Source organism: Apium graveolens, chromosome 6 (assembly GCF_009905375.1).
Source record: "Apium graveolens cultivar Ventura chromosome 6, ASM990537v1, whole genome shotgun sequence".
NCBI classification, from domain to species: domain Eukaryota; kingdom Viridiplantae; phylum Streptophyta; class Magnoliopsida; order Apiales; family Apiaceae; genus Apium; species Apium graveolens.
The window spans coordinates 239,895,064-239,910,768 of record NC_133652.1 but is presented as its reverse complement, the minus strand read 5'-3'; the positions used below and the strand labels follow the sequence as shown (position 1 = coordinate 239,910,768).

Sequence of the window (15,705 nt, the reverse complement as noted above, 5' to 3'; positions counted from 1 at the left end):
TTGATCAATGAATGGGAGAGGGAAGTGATCCTTTCTTGTGGCTTTGTTCAATTTCCTATAATCCATGCATACTCTCCATCCTGTAACTGTTCGAGTAGGGATGAGCTCATTCTTTTCATTTGCGACCACAGTGATACCTCCTTTCTTAGGAACATATTGTACATGGCTCACCCACGAGCTGTCAGAAATAGGATAAATGATGCATGCATCTAGCCATTTCAGAATTTCTTTCTTCACCACCTCCTTCATGATGGGATTCAGTCTTTGTTGTTGTTCCACAGTTGGCTTACTTCCTTCCTCTAGCAGAATTTTATGTATACAATATGAAGGACTTATCCCCTTGATGTCTGCTATGGTCCATCCTATAGCCGATTTGAATTCTCTCAAAATCCTTAAGAGCTTATCTTCCTCACTACCTGAAAGGTCAGCTGAAATAATAACAGGTAACATAGATGAATCACCTAAAAAAGAATACCTCAAGTGTTCAGGTAATGGTTTAAGCTCCAAGGTAGGTGCTTCATCTATTGATGGTTTGAGCTTCCCTTCAGCATTCTTAAGGTCAGAAGTACCAAGAGATTCAAATGGTATGTCGAGCTTTCGCTTCCATGGAGAAGCGTTCAGATATTGTAATTGCTCGTTGCTATCTTCATCATCACTGTCAAATTCCCCCACTAAGGCCTTTTCCAATGCATCAGACATTAGCATGTGATCGAGTTCCGACGTAACCGCAGAATCAATCACATCCACTTTTAAGCACTCCTCATCTTCTGTAGGGAATTTTATTTCCTTGAATACGTTGAAGGTCACATCCTGATCTTGGACCCTCATAGTAAGTTCCCCTTTTTGCACATCTATCAAGGTACGGCCAGTAGGCAAGAAAGGCCTCCCCAAGATTATGGGAATCTTCTTATCTTCCTCAAAATCCAGAATAACAAAATCTGCAGGAAAGAAGAGCTTATCCACCTTGACAAGCACATCCTCAACTATGCCCCTTGGGTAAGTAATGGAACGGTCCGCCAATTGTAGCGACATGTATGTGGGTTTTGGATCAGGCAGATCCAGCTTTTTAAAGATCGACAACGGCATCAGATTAATGCTTGCTCCTAAATCACAAAGGCACTTGTCAAAAGTTAGATTGCCAATGGTGCAAGGAATAGTGAAGCTTCCTGGATCTTTCAGTTTTGGTGGTAACTTTTGTTGCAGAACCGCGCTGCATTCTTCCGTGAGAGCAACGGTTTCAAGGTCATCCAGTTTCACCTTCCTTGAAAGAATAGTCTTCATAAACTTCGCATAACTAGGCATTTGTTCCAGAGTCTCAGCGAAAGGTATATTGATGTGAAGTTTCTTGAACACCTCCAGAAACTTACCGAACTGTCTATCCAGCTTTTGTTGCTGCAATCTCTTAGGAAAAGGTGGTGGAGGATAGAGCTGTTTCTCCCCTGTATTAGCCTCTGGCAGAGTGTGTTCAACAGTAGTCTTCCTTGGTTCCGCCGCTTTCTCCTTTTGCTTAGACTCTTCATCTCTAACTTCAGCTTCGACTTCTTTTGCCTTTTCAGCATCAGCTACTTTTCCAGACCTTAAGGTAATAGCCTTGACTTGCTCTTTGGCTTCCTTCCTGCCTGGTACTTCCGTGTCACTGGGAAGAGTGCCAGGTTGACGATTGAGCACTGCATTGGCTAATTGACCGATTTGATTTTCCAAGGTCTTGATAGAAACCGCCTGACTCTTGCACAACAGCTTAAGTTCCTCAAAATCAGCACTAGTGGGTGCAGCTGCACTTCCCTGTTGAGGATATGATTGCCTTGTAGCATACTGCTGTGGTTGCTGGAATCCAGGTTGGTTAAACTGTTTACTTACTCCTTGCTGATATGGTGGCTGAATAGCATTCTGATTATTCCCCCAGCTGAAATTTGGATGATTTCTGTTGTTAGGATGATAGGTCGCTGGCACAGGCTGCTGTTGTCGCTGATAATTATTCACATACTGAACAGATTCATTGACAAGAGAACACTGATCCGTAGCATGAGAACCTGCACAAAGCTCACAAACCATAGCTATTTGATTAACTCCATACGTAGCCAGAGAATCAACCTTCATTGATAGCGCTTGGAGCTGGGCTGCAATAGCGGTGGCTACATCAACTTCCAGAATACCTGCTACCTTGCCTGACGTCATCCTCTGAGTTGGGTTTTGATGCTCATTTGCAGCCATCGTCTCGATAAGATTATACGCCTCAGTATAGCTTTTAGCCCATAAGGCGCCTCCAGCTGCTGCATCGAGCATGGGCCGAGATTGGGCCCCCCAAACCATTATAAAAACCAGTGATTACTATCCAATCCGACATTCCATGATGTGGACATTTTCTCAACATTTCCTTGTAGCGTTCCCAAGCCTCGCACATAGATTCTGTAGGTTGCTGCGCAAATTGAGTAAGAGCACTCCTCATAGCAGCAGTCTTTGCCATTGGATAAAACTTCACCAAAAACTTTTGCGCAAGATCTTGCCACGTAGTGATTGACCCAGCTGGTTCAGAATGTAACCAGTCTTTAGCTTTATCCCTCAGTGAGAATGGGAAAAGCCTCAACTTGATAGCCTCATCAGTCATGCCATTATACTTAAAAGTGCTGCAGATCTCGACAAAATTCCTTATGTGCATGTTGGGGTCTTCAGTTGCCGCTCCTCCAAAAGAAACAGAATTCTGCACCATCTGAATAGTGCCCGGCTTGATCTCAAAGGTGTTAGCTTGAATAGCCGGATGAAGGATGCTTGACTGAATGTCATCAATTTTAGGCCGAGAAAAATCCATAAGAGCTGGATCAGCTTGAACAATACGATCTCCCATGTTTACTGGTTCTTTCTGCTCAGTTCCTGAATCCGAATCCTCAAAATCTAACTTCTCCAGTGTATCAAGAACTTCGTCTTTCTCCTCAGCTGTATCTAAGGTCCTCTTGCGAGCACGAGAACGAGTTTGCATAAACGTTTGCTAAAGTACCTGAAACACAACCGAAAAGAGTAATTAACTACTACGTCCTAATCACTGAGTCCTAATGACCAATGATGGTAAGTACATAAACTAAACAAATACGCCGAGTCCCCGGCAGCGGCGCCAAAAACTTGTTAGGGCGAAATCACGCACTAATATTCACGCAAGTATACGCGTTCGCAAGTAATATAGAATACTTTCTAGTTCGTTCCCTCAGAGACTCAGACTAATTTATTGTCTAATTTAACTCACTCACCAATGTATGACTACTTCTCAATGTTAAGATAATAACACTTAAAATTGTTGATTAAATATTAACTATAATTAACTACTTAATTAATCACTTAACTAACACTTCAATTTATCAATAATAAAACACTCATGAGATCACAACTTCATTATTACTTCCTTCTATAACCATTGTTGTTACCTTTAGCATGTGACAGTGATGATATTAATCGAATAACACGAAACTGATAAAAGCCAACTTTCATTGTACTAATACCATTCTACCAAACATCCACAATTAAGATAGAAGTTGAATAGTCATCAATTATGTTGAGTTCCTATATGTCTACAGAAATTGACAACACAACGATTTAAGCACAAGTTATTCCTTTTTGATTACATAGGGCAAATAAAACTGTTAGAGTTACCCACTAATCATGCACAACGTACATGAACCTATGCTAGCATGGCAAGTTCTAAATCTCAAGATCCACCGTCGCTTCACAAGAGATTAACACCCTATCTTATATGTTCGTGACGCACATAAGACGAATACGCACAACCAATACTAGATATCATGCAATCATCACATACTAAAGTATTAAACAATTAACTAAAGAATTCCATAATAAATCCGTTGCAACCCCATGATCACGATTAGCCCATAATAGAACTTATCGCCATCATGGGTTCATATGAAATCATGATAAACAAACACAAGAAAATAACAACTAAACTGATTATATTAAAACAGAGTACGTCACAAGAGTAAATAAGTCAAAGCAAGAAAATTAGCATCCAACGTTACAACGAAACAAGATTCACAAGAATATATGCTTCCTCTTCGCTGCTGTGTGCTAAATCGGTCTTCTTCCTTATCTCCTTCGCTTCTTGCAAAACACAATCTAAAACATAATCTCCTCTTAATACTCTATGAAAAACGTCTCAAATCTACCTATATAATAGTCCCATAAAACTCAGATTACATAGAAGTTGGAAGCCAAACAGAAGTAGAAGTCTAAAATAATATATCTTTTTCCCCGACCCTGCGCGGCCGCTCAGCATTTCTGCGCGGGCGCGCAAGGCTGCTGCGCGGCCGCTCAGCATTGCTGCGCGGGCGCGCAGGACCCTACTGGAAAATTTCCAGGTTTGCTCCGCTTCTTCGCCGTAATCTGCCCGTTCTTTTCCTCTCTCAATGGTGAACACATGCCAAGGCTTATTCTTGATGATTCCTCCTCCGAAATGCAACTAATACCCTGAAATGCATAAACACTAGAAAAACGCATCAAATACACAAAATACTTGATTTCAAGACACCAATTTAAGCCATTTTAAGACGTTCTAAGCGGTATAAAATGCCACTTATCAACATGTTAAGTTTACCATATTACATAGAGATACCGTATGAGGAAAGAAAAGTGAAACGAACCATTTAATGTCGATCCATTTGAATATTTCATTTTTTTCTTAATTTAATTCGATATAGGGATTTAAAATTTGGAAGAATGACTTTCTAAAATATAAGACAACCGTTTCAAAATTGAACCATTGTACGAAAGTGTACAAACAAGCCTTTTTCAGGATATCATTGTGTCATGATATCAACCTTTTTGACAAAATATAAGACAATGGTTTGGGCGAAAATCCATTGTAAGAACCTGTTCAAACAAGTCTTTTTCGTTCAAACTATTGTCCATTGACATCAAATTTCTTGACAATCCCAAAGACTTGAATGAGACTTGAATCGATACCGTACGCTTACAAAATGTGCTACAAGAGAAGTGATTGGCATGTAAAAACTCACATTATCAAACACATGTTTAAATATCACTAAGGTTATATGAAAAAAATAACTTATATTTTTTCGTTATAATATGTTGTATCGTAATCATATATGTACGTAGATCCCGTTATTACTTTCGAAATATAGTCGATAACTATACATATGAAAGATTCGGGACTTGTTAAGTTTGCAATATTACATAGAGACACCGTATGAGTAAAGAAAAGTGAAACGAGCCATTTAATGTCGATCTATTTGAATATTTCATTTTTTCTTAATTTAATTCAATTTAAGTGTTTAAAATTTGAAAGAATGATTTTCTAAAATATAAGACAACCGTTTTAAAATTAAACTATTGTACGAAAGTGTACAAACAAGCCTTTTTTTAGGAAATCATTGTGTCATGATATCAACCTTTGTGAAAAAATATACGACAACGGTTTGGGAGAAAATCCATTGTAAGAATCTACACAAACAAGTATTTTTCGTTCAAACCATTGTCTATTGACATCAAATTTCTTGACAATCCCAAAGACTTGAATGGGACTTGAATCGATACCGTACGCTTTCAAAATGTGCTACAAGAGAAGTGATTGGCATTGCGGCGCCCAAAAACCCGGGGTCAGGAGTCTCGGAGGCCACGCCATCTAAACTCACACAACTCACACTACAACATATAAATACTCACACTTCACGACCCCACACTTATCACACACACACACACTTACAGGTTATTGTCTTGGAAATGAACCATCATAACTAGAGTAATTGTCAACCATCAAGTGATATTTATTACAACCCAAAAGTAATTAATCTTATCGGGGAGTGACCTTTAGGTAAGGCTAGTCTGCCGGCCAAATATATGTTTCTTGTTTATTACCTTACATAAGTCATACTTATAAATAAACCGAACTATAAACTACTGAAAACGAATCCAGCTTATTCTGACTACCTGTGGTACATCACCAAATAATCTACAGAACAGCTGGCCATTTCCTACCCATTTCCTGGTTGTGGTTCTCATGGCAGGCATCTTGATTCACTGTTGTGTTGTGTCAATTTAAAAAAACAAGTGTGAGCTATAATGCTCAGCATAATAATGTACAGTATGAACATGACTGTATGATAATATCATATATGATAATTATGTTTTATTCGAAAATAGTTTTCCTTGGTGATACACACCTTCTTATGAAAACAATTCTTTAAGGGATTATAATATCCTGCGAATACCTTAATAGTAATCCCAGCACCTAGGCTTAGGTTACGGTATTGCATCTCAATTCCAATTGGAAGAATTAGGATATTCGTTGGAGCCACCAAATACGATGACCAGTCGTACTGCGATAAAAGTAACCTTTTCTACTAGTAGAGGGACGACACCTTCACATCTCGGTTATCACCCTTACCGCATACGGGCTATGTGTCCTCATTTCGGGTATACACACACTTTACAGGTCCATAGGTACATATTGTACCATGTCCTACAGTACCAGTAATCTATCCAATACACGAAGTACTTGGATCCTACCCCTCCCTTGTCCTTTAGGAAGTCCTATCATATCTCGAGAACTCGAACCACATCGAAGTTCCTCCAAGCGTTTTGCTTGTTGATAGGCATAACTTTACTGTATATATATATATATACACTTCCGAAAGTTTCGGAGGAAGTACTAAGGATGTGAGTTGACCGTTGTCAATAGATAATTAAATAAAGGGGAAAAGTTTCTCCTTGAAACTATATTCAAAATATTAAATAAGTCAGGATAATGTTCTCCGATAATATGAAATTATTCGAATGATATTATGAAATCAGAAAGTATGTTTTAAATCAGGATCTATGATTTTTAAATCAATAATAATCCCTTTAATAAATAATTAAATGATAATCGAGAGATAATTAAACCTCGAAGGAGTTTACTCTTTAAATGAATATTTAAAATAATATTCCTCAACTAGTTTGTGTCTACATAATTAATAATCTATAATGATTAATTGAGTTTGAAATAAATAAACGTTGGAGTATACTACTCCCATAATAAAGGAATAAGTATATAATATTTATTATTCGAACAATAAAATATAGTTAAGGGAATATGATCGTTGGGAAATCGTTTTGATAAAAGTTCGAGGTGTTTTAATATTTCGTAAGTGGACGTTGAGTCCCTTTAAAACGCACTACTATGGACTTATAATCGTCCTATAATATCACCGGAATGATTCCCGGGTTTTATCTTAAATCCCGACCGACTCTCGGTCTTATATAATATGTCACGCTTAAAGCAGAATAAACATTTCACGATATATACTTATCGTACATCATCGCTATATTATGCGAAAATTCAACAACTACGTATCATGAAAAACATGGTATTTATGCAATTATAGTAAAACAATCCATTCACAACACAACAGTAAAAATGGATTTGGGTTCGTAAACTTGCCTGGGTATCTCGAGGTGGAGGATGCTCTAGGTTCTGCTCGGAAATCTATAACCATAAACACAATTCATTTTTTAGGTCCCGTTCTAATTTACGGCGAATCGCACTCATGTGCTACTTATTATGCACCCTCTCAACTTATATTACCCTTATTTATTCCTTTCAGTCATATTCACATTATGGTCACTTCATTCTTCTAAGTATCTTAGGTTCATTCTCATTATCGTCGTCAGCTCCGCTTATGGATTCTTACGGTTTCTACTCGCGCGGTCTCGGCTCCGACATTTTTATAAAATTGAGAAATTATTATTTTAACTTGAAATTTTTATGGAAGTTATAAAACTCTATATGTTACTCTCTGTAAAAATTTCATGATTTATGAACACTTTTAAGACGATCCTTTATATTTTTAAAGTTCGTGATTTGTAGCAGTTTTTGTCGCGTAAATCATTCTACTAAAACGGCCATAACTTTTAATCCGTAAATCGGAATCAAGTGATTCAAGCGCCTAAACGATCCTTATAACATTTTCTATCCTGAAAAAGGGTTATTTTTCAAAAAACTACAGTTTAAAACTTTGGAACTTTCTGCAGAAACTTAAAGTTACGATTCGTTGGTTTTAACAGAGTTATGTTTACGATCGGGGTTTCGTTTACACCCTAACTCTTAACACAACCACCAACAATCATCATATCATCATCAACACACAAATTCCTCTCAATAACATCATGTTATTTGATGTTATTGAGGCAACAACAACCAACCTTAAATCTATTTAACTTAATCATCAAGATTTCACCAATAACACTCATTATACTAGGTTTATTACCACATACTAAATGGATCTTAAAATGAATCTTAAATAAATTTGGGCCAAAGATTTTTAACTTTCTTGAAATCTTGAGATGTGTTCTTGAGGATGGTGGACGCTTGGAAGTGCTTGGTATGATTTTTAGAACCTAAAACCACCATTGAAATCGAGAAACCGAAGAGAGGTTACTATTCATACTATTCACTAGTAAGTTTCTTGAATTTATTCCACCCATCAAACCTTGATAAAAAGAGATGAAAGAATTTTCTTACCTTAGTTTAATTTCTATGAGGCTTGAAAATTAATTGGATGATTTTACAAGAGCTAGAACTTGGAGATTTGAATTTGAATTCCCCTTTTTTCTTCAAATTGCCGAATGGAAGCAATTGGGAGGGGGGTATTTATACTACTCTTGGCTACTTCTCTTGGATGCTTTGCTAGGTTGCTTCTAGGAAGATGAGGTGATATCTTTGCAATTGATTTTATTCTCCTAGTATAGCATTCTAGGTTGATTCTTGGTTGCAAATCTTAGGGACAAATCTTTGTAGCTTGCTAGGTTACAAGCTAAACTACTTGGTTAGCTTCCTTAGCACACTATTTTGTTAGCTAGCTTGATCATCCTATGGTTAGCTCACTATTTGATGAAGTAACCATGGTTACTTCCTTACCATGGTTTAGTTAGTGCGTTACGTTTATTTAATCGTTTACGCGTTCGCTCGGTTATTTAAACGTTCTTCGTAATACTCACTCGTAATTGGTTCGCGAATTAATTCCTTTCATATTTATTCCTTATATTTTTATTTATCTTACATGAATATAAATCTATAGGATTTTAATCTCGTAATTATATTGTGATTCCCGTAATCCTCAATGAGTCGTAAATACGGTCATTTTTCAAAGTTCGTATTCTTCGAAAACTAATAGCATTTACATACACTCATTTGATACGTATAGTCGTAATATCAACTCTGAAACTCATTTTCTCATGCACTACATAATAAGGGCTCAAAAGGTTTTTCCCGTTCGTTAGGGTTACTATTCATTAAACGTTTTACAAGGTCTCAAAAATTCGAGTTATTATAGGCATGTAAAAACTCACATTCGCAAACACATGTTAAAATATCACTAAGGTTATACGAAATAAATAACTTATATTTTTTCTTTATAATATGTTGTATCGTAATCATATATGTACGTAGATCCCGTCATTACTTTCTAAACATAGTCGATAACAATACATATGAAAGATTAGGGACTTGTTAAGTTTACAATATTACATAGAGACACTGTATGAGTAAAGAAAAGTGAAACGAGCCATTTAATGTCGATCCATTTGAATATTTCATTTTTCTTAATTTAATTCGATATAGGGGTTTAAAATTTAGAAGAATGATTTTCTAAAATATAACATAATCGTTTCAAAATTGAACCATTGTACGAAAGTGTACAAACAAGCCTTTTTTCAGGAAATCATTGTGTCATGACATCAACCTTTTTGACAAAATATAAGACAATGGTTTGGGCGAAAATCTATTGTAAGAACCTGTGCAAACAAGTCTTTTTCGTTCAATCCATTGTCTATTGACATCAAATTTCTTGACAATCCCAAAGACTTGAATGGGACTTGAATCGATACCATACGCTTTCAAAATGTGCTACCAGAGAAGTGATTGGCATGTAAAAACTCACATTATTAAACACATGTTTAAATATCACTAAGGTTATATAAAAATAAAAAACTTATATTTTTTCATTATAATATGTTATATCGTAATCATATACGTACGTAGATCCAGTCACTACTTTCGAAATATAGTCGATAACTATACATATGAAATATTCGGGACTTGTTAAGTTTGCAATATTACATATCGACACCGTATGAGTAAAGAAAAGTGATACGAGCCATTTAATGTCGATCGATTTGAATATTTCATTTTTTCTAAATTAAGTTCGATATAGGGGTTTAAAATTTGGAAGAATGATTTTCTAAAATATAAGACGGTCATTTCAAAATTGAACCATTGTACGAAAGTGTACAAACAAGCCTTTTTTCAGGAAATTATTGTGTCATGACATCAAACTTTTTGACAAAATATAAGACAACGGTTTGGGCGAAAATCCATTGTAAGAACTTGTACAAACAAGTCTTTTTCGTTCAAACCATTGTCTATTGACATCAAATTTCTTAACAATCCCAAAGACTTGAATGTGATTTGAATCGTTACCATACGCTTTCAAAATGTGCTACAAGAGAAGTGATTGGCATGTTAAAACTCATATTATCAATCACATATTTAAATATCACTAAGGTTATATGAAATAAATAACTTATATTTTTTCGTTATAATATATTATATCGTAATCATATACGTATATAGATCCCGTCATTACTTTCGAAATATAGTCGATAACTATACATATGAAAGATTCAGGACTTGTTAAGTTTACAATATTACATAGAGACACCGTATGAGTAAATAAAAGTGAAACGAACCAATTAATATCGATCCATTTGAATATTTCATTTTTTCTTAATTTAATTCGATATAGGGGTTAAAAATTTGGAAGAATGATTTTCTAAAATATAAGACAATCGTTTTAAAATTGAACCATTGTACGAAAGTGTACAAATAAGCCTTTTTTCAGGAAATCATTGTGTCATGACATCAACCTTTTTAACAAAATATAAGACAATGGTTTGGGCGAAAATCCATTGTAAGAAAGTGTACAAACAAGTCTTTTTCGTTCAAACCATTGTTTATTGATATCAAATTTCTTGACAATCCCAAGGACTTGAATGGGACTTGAATCGATATTGTACGCTTATAAAATGTGCTACAAGAGAAGTGATTGGCATGTAAAAACTCACATTATCAAAAACATGTTTAAATATCACTAAGGTTATATGAAATAAATAACTTATATTTTTTCGTTATAATATGTTGTATCGTAATCATATACGTACGTAGATCCTGTCATTACTTTCGAAATATAGTCGATAACTATACCTATGAAAGATTCGGGACTTGGTAAGTTTGCAATATTACATAGAGACACCGTATGAGTAAAGAAAAGTGAAACGAGCCATTTAATGTCGATCGAATTGAAAATTTCATTTTTTCTTAATTTAATTCAATTTAAGTGTTTAAAATTTTGAAGAATGATTTTCTAAAATATAAGACAACCGTTTTAAAACTAAACCATTGTACGAAAGTGTACAAACAAGCATTTTTCAGGAAATCATTGTATCATGACATCAACCTTTTTGACAAAATATAAGACAACAGTTTGGGCGAAAATCCATTGTAAGAACCTATACAAACAAGTCTTTTTCGTTCAAACCATTGTCTATTGACATCAAATTTCTTGACAATCCTAAAGACTTGAATGAGACTTGAATCGATACCGTACGCTTTCAAAATGTGCTACAGGAGAAGTGATTGGCATGTAAAAACTCACATTCTCAAACACATGTTTAAATATCACTAAGGTTATACGAAATAAATAACTTATATTTTTTCTTTATAATATGTTGTATCGTACTCATATATGTACGTAGATCCGTCATTACTTTCGAAATATAGTCGATAAGGATACATATGAAAGATTCGGGACTTGTTAAGTTTACAATATTACATAGAGACACCGTATGAGTAAAGAAAAGTGAAACGAGCCATTTAATGTCGATCCATTTGAATATTTCATTTTTCTTAATTTAATTCGATATAGGGGTTTAAAATTTGGAAGAATGATTTTCTAAAATATAAGACAGCCATTTTAAAATTAAACCATTATATGAAAGTGTACAAACAAGCCTTTTTTCAGGAAATCATTGTGTCATGACATCAACCTTTTTGACAAAATATAAGACAACGGTTTGGGCGAAAATCCATTATAAGAACCTGTACGAAAAAGTCTTTTTTGTTCAAACCATTGTCTATTGACATCAAATTTCTTGACAATCCCAAAGACTTGAATGGGACTTGAATCGATACCGTACGCTTTCAAAATGTGCTACAAGAGAAGTGATTGGCATGTAAAAACTCACATTCTCAAACACATGTTTAAATATCACTAAGGTTATATGAAATAAATAACTTTTATTTTTTCTTTATAATATGTTGTATCGTAATCATATATGTACGTAGATCCCGTCATTACTTTCGAAATATAGTCGATAACTATACATATGAAAGATTCGGGAATTGTTAAGTTTATAATATAACATAAAGGCACCGTATGAGTAAAGAAAAGTGAAACGAGCCATTTAATGTCGATCCATTTGAATATTTCATTTTTTCTTAATTAATTCAATTTAGGGGTTTAAAATTTGAAAGAATGATTTTCTAAAATATAAGACAGCCGTTTTAAAATTAAATCATTGTACGAAAGTGTACAAACAAGCCTTTTTTCAGGAAACCATCGTGTCATGACAACAACCTTTTTGACAAAATATAAGACACCGGTTTGGGCGAAAATCCATTGTAAGAACATATACAAACAAGTCTTTTTCGTTCAAACCATTGTCTATTGACAGCATATTTCTTGACAATCCCAAAGACTTGAATGGGACTTGAATCGATACCGTACGCTTTCAATATGTGCTACAAGAGAAGTGATTGCCATGTAAAAACTCTTATTATCAAACACATGTTTAAATATCACTAAAGTTATACAAAATAAATAATTTATATTTTTTGTTATAATATGTTATATCGTAATCATATACGTACATAGATCCCGTCATTACTTTTGAAATATAGTCGATAACTATGCATATGAAAGATTTGGGACTTGTTAAGTTTACAATATTACATAGAGACACTCTATGAGTAAAGAAAAGTGAAACGAGCCATTTAATGTCGATCCATTTGAATATTTCATTTTTCTTAATTTAATTCGATATAGGGGTTTAAAATTTGGAAGAATGATTTTCTAAAATATAAAACAACCATTTTAAAATTAAACCATTGTATGAAAGTGTACAAACAAGCCTTTTTTCAGGAAATCATTATGTTATGACGTCTACCTTTTTGACAAAATATAAGACAACGGTTTGGACGAAAATCCATTATAAGAACATGTACAAACAAGTCTATTTCGTTCAATCCCTTGTCTATTGACATCAAATTTCAATTTCATCTTACACGTCAGGATTAGAAAAATCTAGTAAAAGTACCACTCCCGACAACGAGACTTGTTCCCGATTTACTAAATAAATTTTTAAAATTATTTTTTCGACGATCCAACCGTACAGATGTTAAGATATATCGATTTTAGTCATATGACAAAAATATTAAAAAATTCAAATTCATCTTGCATGTCAAGATTAGAAAATACTAGGAAAAGTCTAGTTCCCGACAACGAGACTCGTTCCACATTTACTAGATAATTAAGGAAAAATACAACTCCCTAGAACGGGATTTGTTCCTGATTAAATAGATAATTTTTAAAAACAATTTTTTCAATGATACAATCGTACGGATGTGAAGATATATCATTTTACTTATTAGAATTATTTTTAAAAAATAAAATTCATCTTAGATGATTGGAATAAAAAAAATCTAGTAAATTAAGGTATTACTCCCCAAAACAAGATTATTTCTCGATAAACAAGATAATTGTATAAAAATTTTCTAGTGTCATAAATAAATTATCTTATTATATTAAAATATAAAAAACTAAAAAATAATTATGTTATAATATTAATATATATATAATTATATTTTATACAGATTTTTCTCCCTTAAAATAATTTTTGTTTCCCCCTTTAACAAAATATTTTTGCCTTTGTTTCCCCCTAATTTATCCTGCCCCTCTTTCACTCTAACCCTACTAGCATCATCTCCATCATCTGCCGCCTCTCCACCCTAACACACCATCTCTCTCTTCTCTCACACTCCTATCTTACCTCATCTATCTTTTGAATCTCTTTCACTCACTTTCACTCACTCATTAATCCTAAATTCTTGAGCAAAATCAAACATTAGTTTAAGAACTCTAATTGGATCGTTTTTTAGTTATTCAAAATTTGAGTTGTAATTTATTTGTGATTGATTCGATTGGAGTTAATTAGGCGGAAGCCTGCCTTTAATTAGCATAAAATAATAAGTTTATCTACTCTTTTACAATTTTAGATTAATTTTTTCTTTCTGCCTATACCATTTGAGATTTATTCAAACTCTATGTTTCTTCTCTTCAGTCTCTATATATTTCTTATTTTTCTGTTTAGAGCTTTTGAGATGATTTAGAGTTTTTGGGTTTTGATTTGGGATTCAGTTTAAATTGGGATTTGCTGTTTTAATTTGGGATTTTCATTTTGGATTTAGGGTTTCTTTTAAAAAATATATATTTAGAACTTATTGTGCAAATTATCATATGTAGATTTTGCAGTGGTGGAAATAGCAGATGCATTAGTTGGTCAGGCCAACCTCTTGGCAGCCCAAACAAGGGAGTCTGATGATGTAAATACAATAGATTGGAGACAGAGATATTTAGGAATCATAAGTTTCTCTGCAATTGTATTATAAGTTTTTGTATATGGTATATTTTTACAATACAACAAGAGGTAATTAATCAATCAGCAGCAATATTACTAGTTCTTACATAACAATTACCTAATCTAAATTTTGTTGGAACTAATTCCATGATATATAATTTGGTTTCCAAATTTATAATTTGGTCTCTTAATTGTGATGTATACTATATTATGCAAAAATTAATTGAAAGTTTTTTTCCTGATACTCCTTAAAGTTATAACATATATGCACTTATTTGTTACCAGGTAGCCTAACAAAGCTCAGGTGTCTCACTTTCTTGACTCCATTGTGTGCTTCACTTTTTGGGTAAGATAATATTGTCATAGAGTTTTCTTTTTTCTGTCACATATATTAAATACAATCAGAATTTGAAAATTTTAGTAGTAGTTATTAAATGGTCTCATGGTTTCTCATATGTCTTACAATTGAGTGCTACTAACTATTCAACAACTTCTCCAATAAAATAAGCAAGGCTCCGAGAGAAATATATTCTACATGCATCCTTCTGTTTTAGAGTTGAATTATTTAGTTCGTCTTCAGTTTTTGTGGATATGTCTTGTGAATAGTTCTTGCTACTTCAGATGTAATTATATAGCGATAGAGAAATTATGATATCTATAAAACTTAAAGTGTAAAATTCAGATTTACTTGATAATAATTTCTAATATAAGTGCTGCCTTAGAAAAGTGAGATTATGTATGTCCCTGTTTTGTTATCTTTAAAATAGTAGTGCATTATATTTATGTATGATTAGTAAGCACCTTTTATTTACCATGAAATGCAGGGCAATCTGCTCTGCTAGGATGCATTGCCAATCATTAGGTTAGCTTTTGATTTGGATATTGTTTACTTTATCTAATGTATCTTCCATGCGGTGAAAGTTCTTCTTAGGTAATCCAGGAAGCAAGTTTTATTAT

The 15,705-nt window shown here is 33.9% G+C and overlaps 1 non-coding gene across 1 annotated transcript; it reads left to right on the top strand.

Annotated features, from left to right (window-relative positions):
- Window positions 1-2,342: 2,342 nt before the first annotated feature.
- Window positions 2,343-2,449, top strand: LOC141669362 (small nucleolar RNA R71). Its single transcript, XR_012553649.1, has one exon. It is a non-coding gene; the product is annotated as a small nucleolar RNA R71 (small nucleolar RNA).
- The last annotated feature ends 13,256 nt before the right edge of the window (window positions 2,450-15,705 follow it).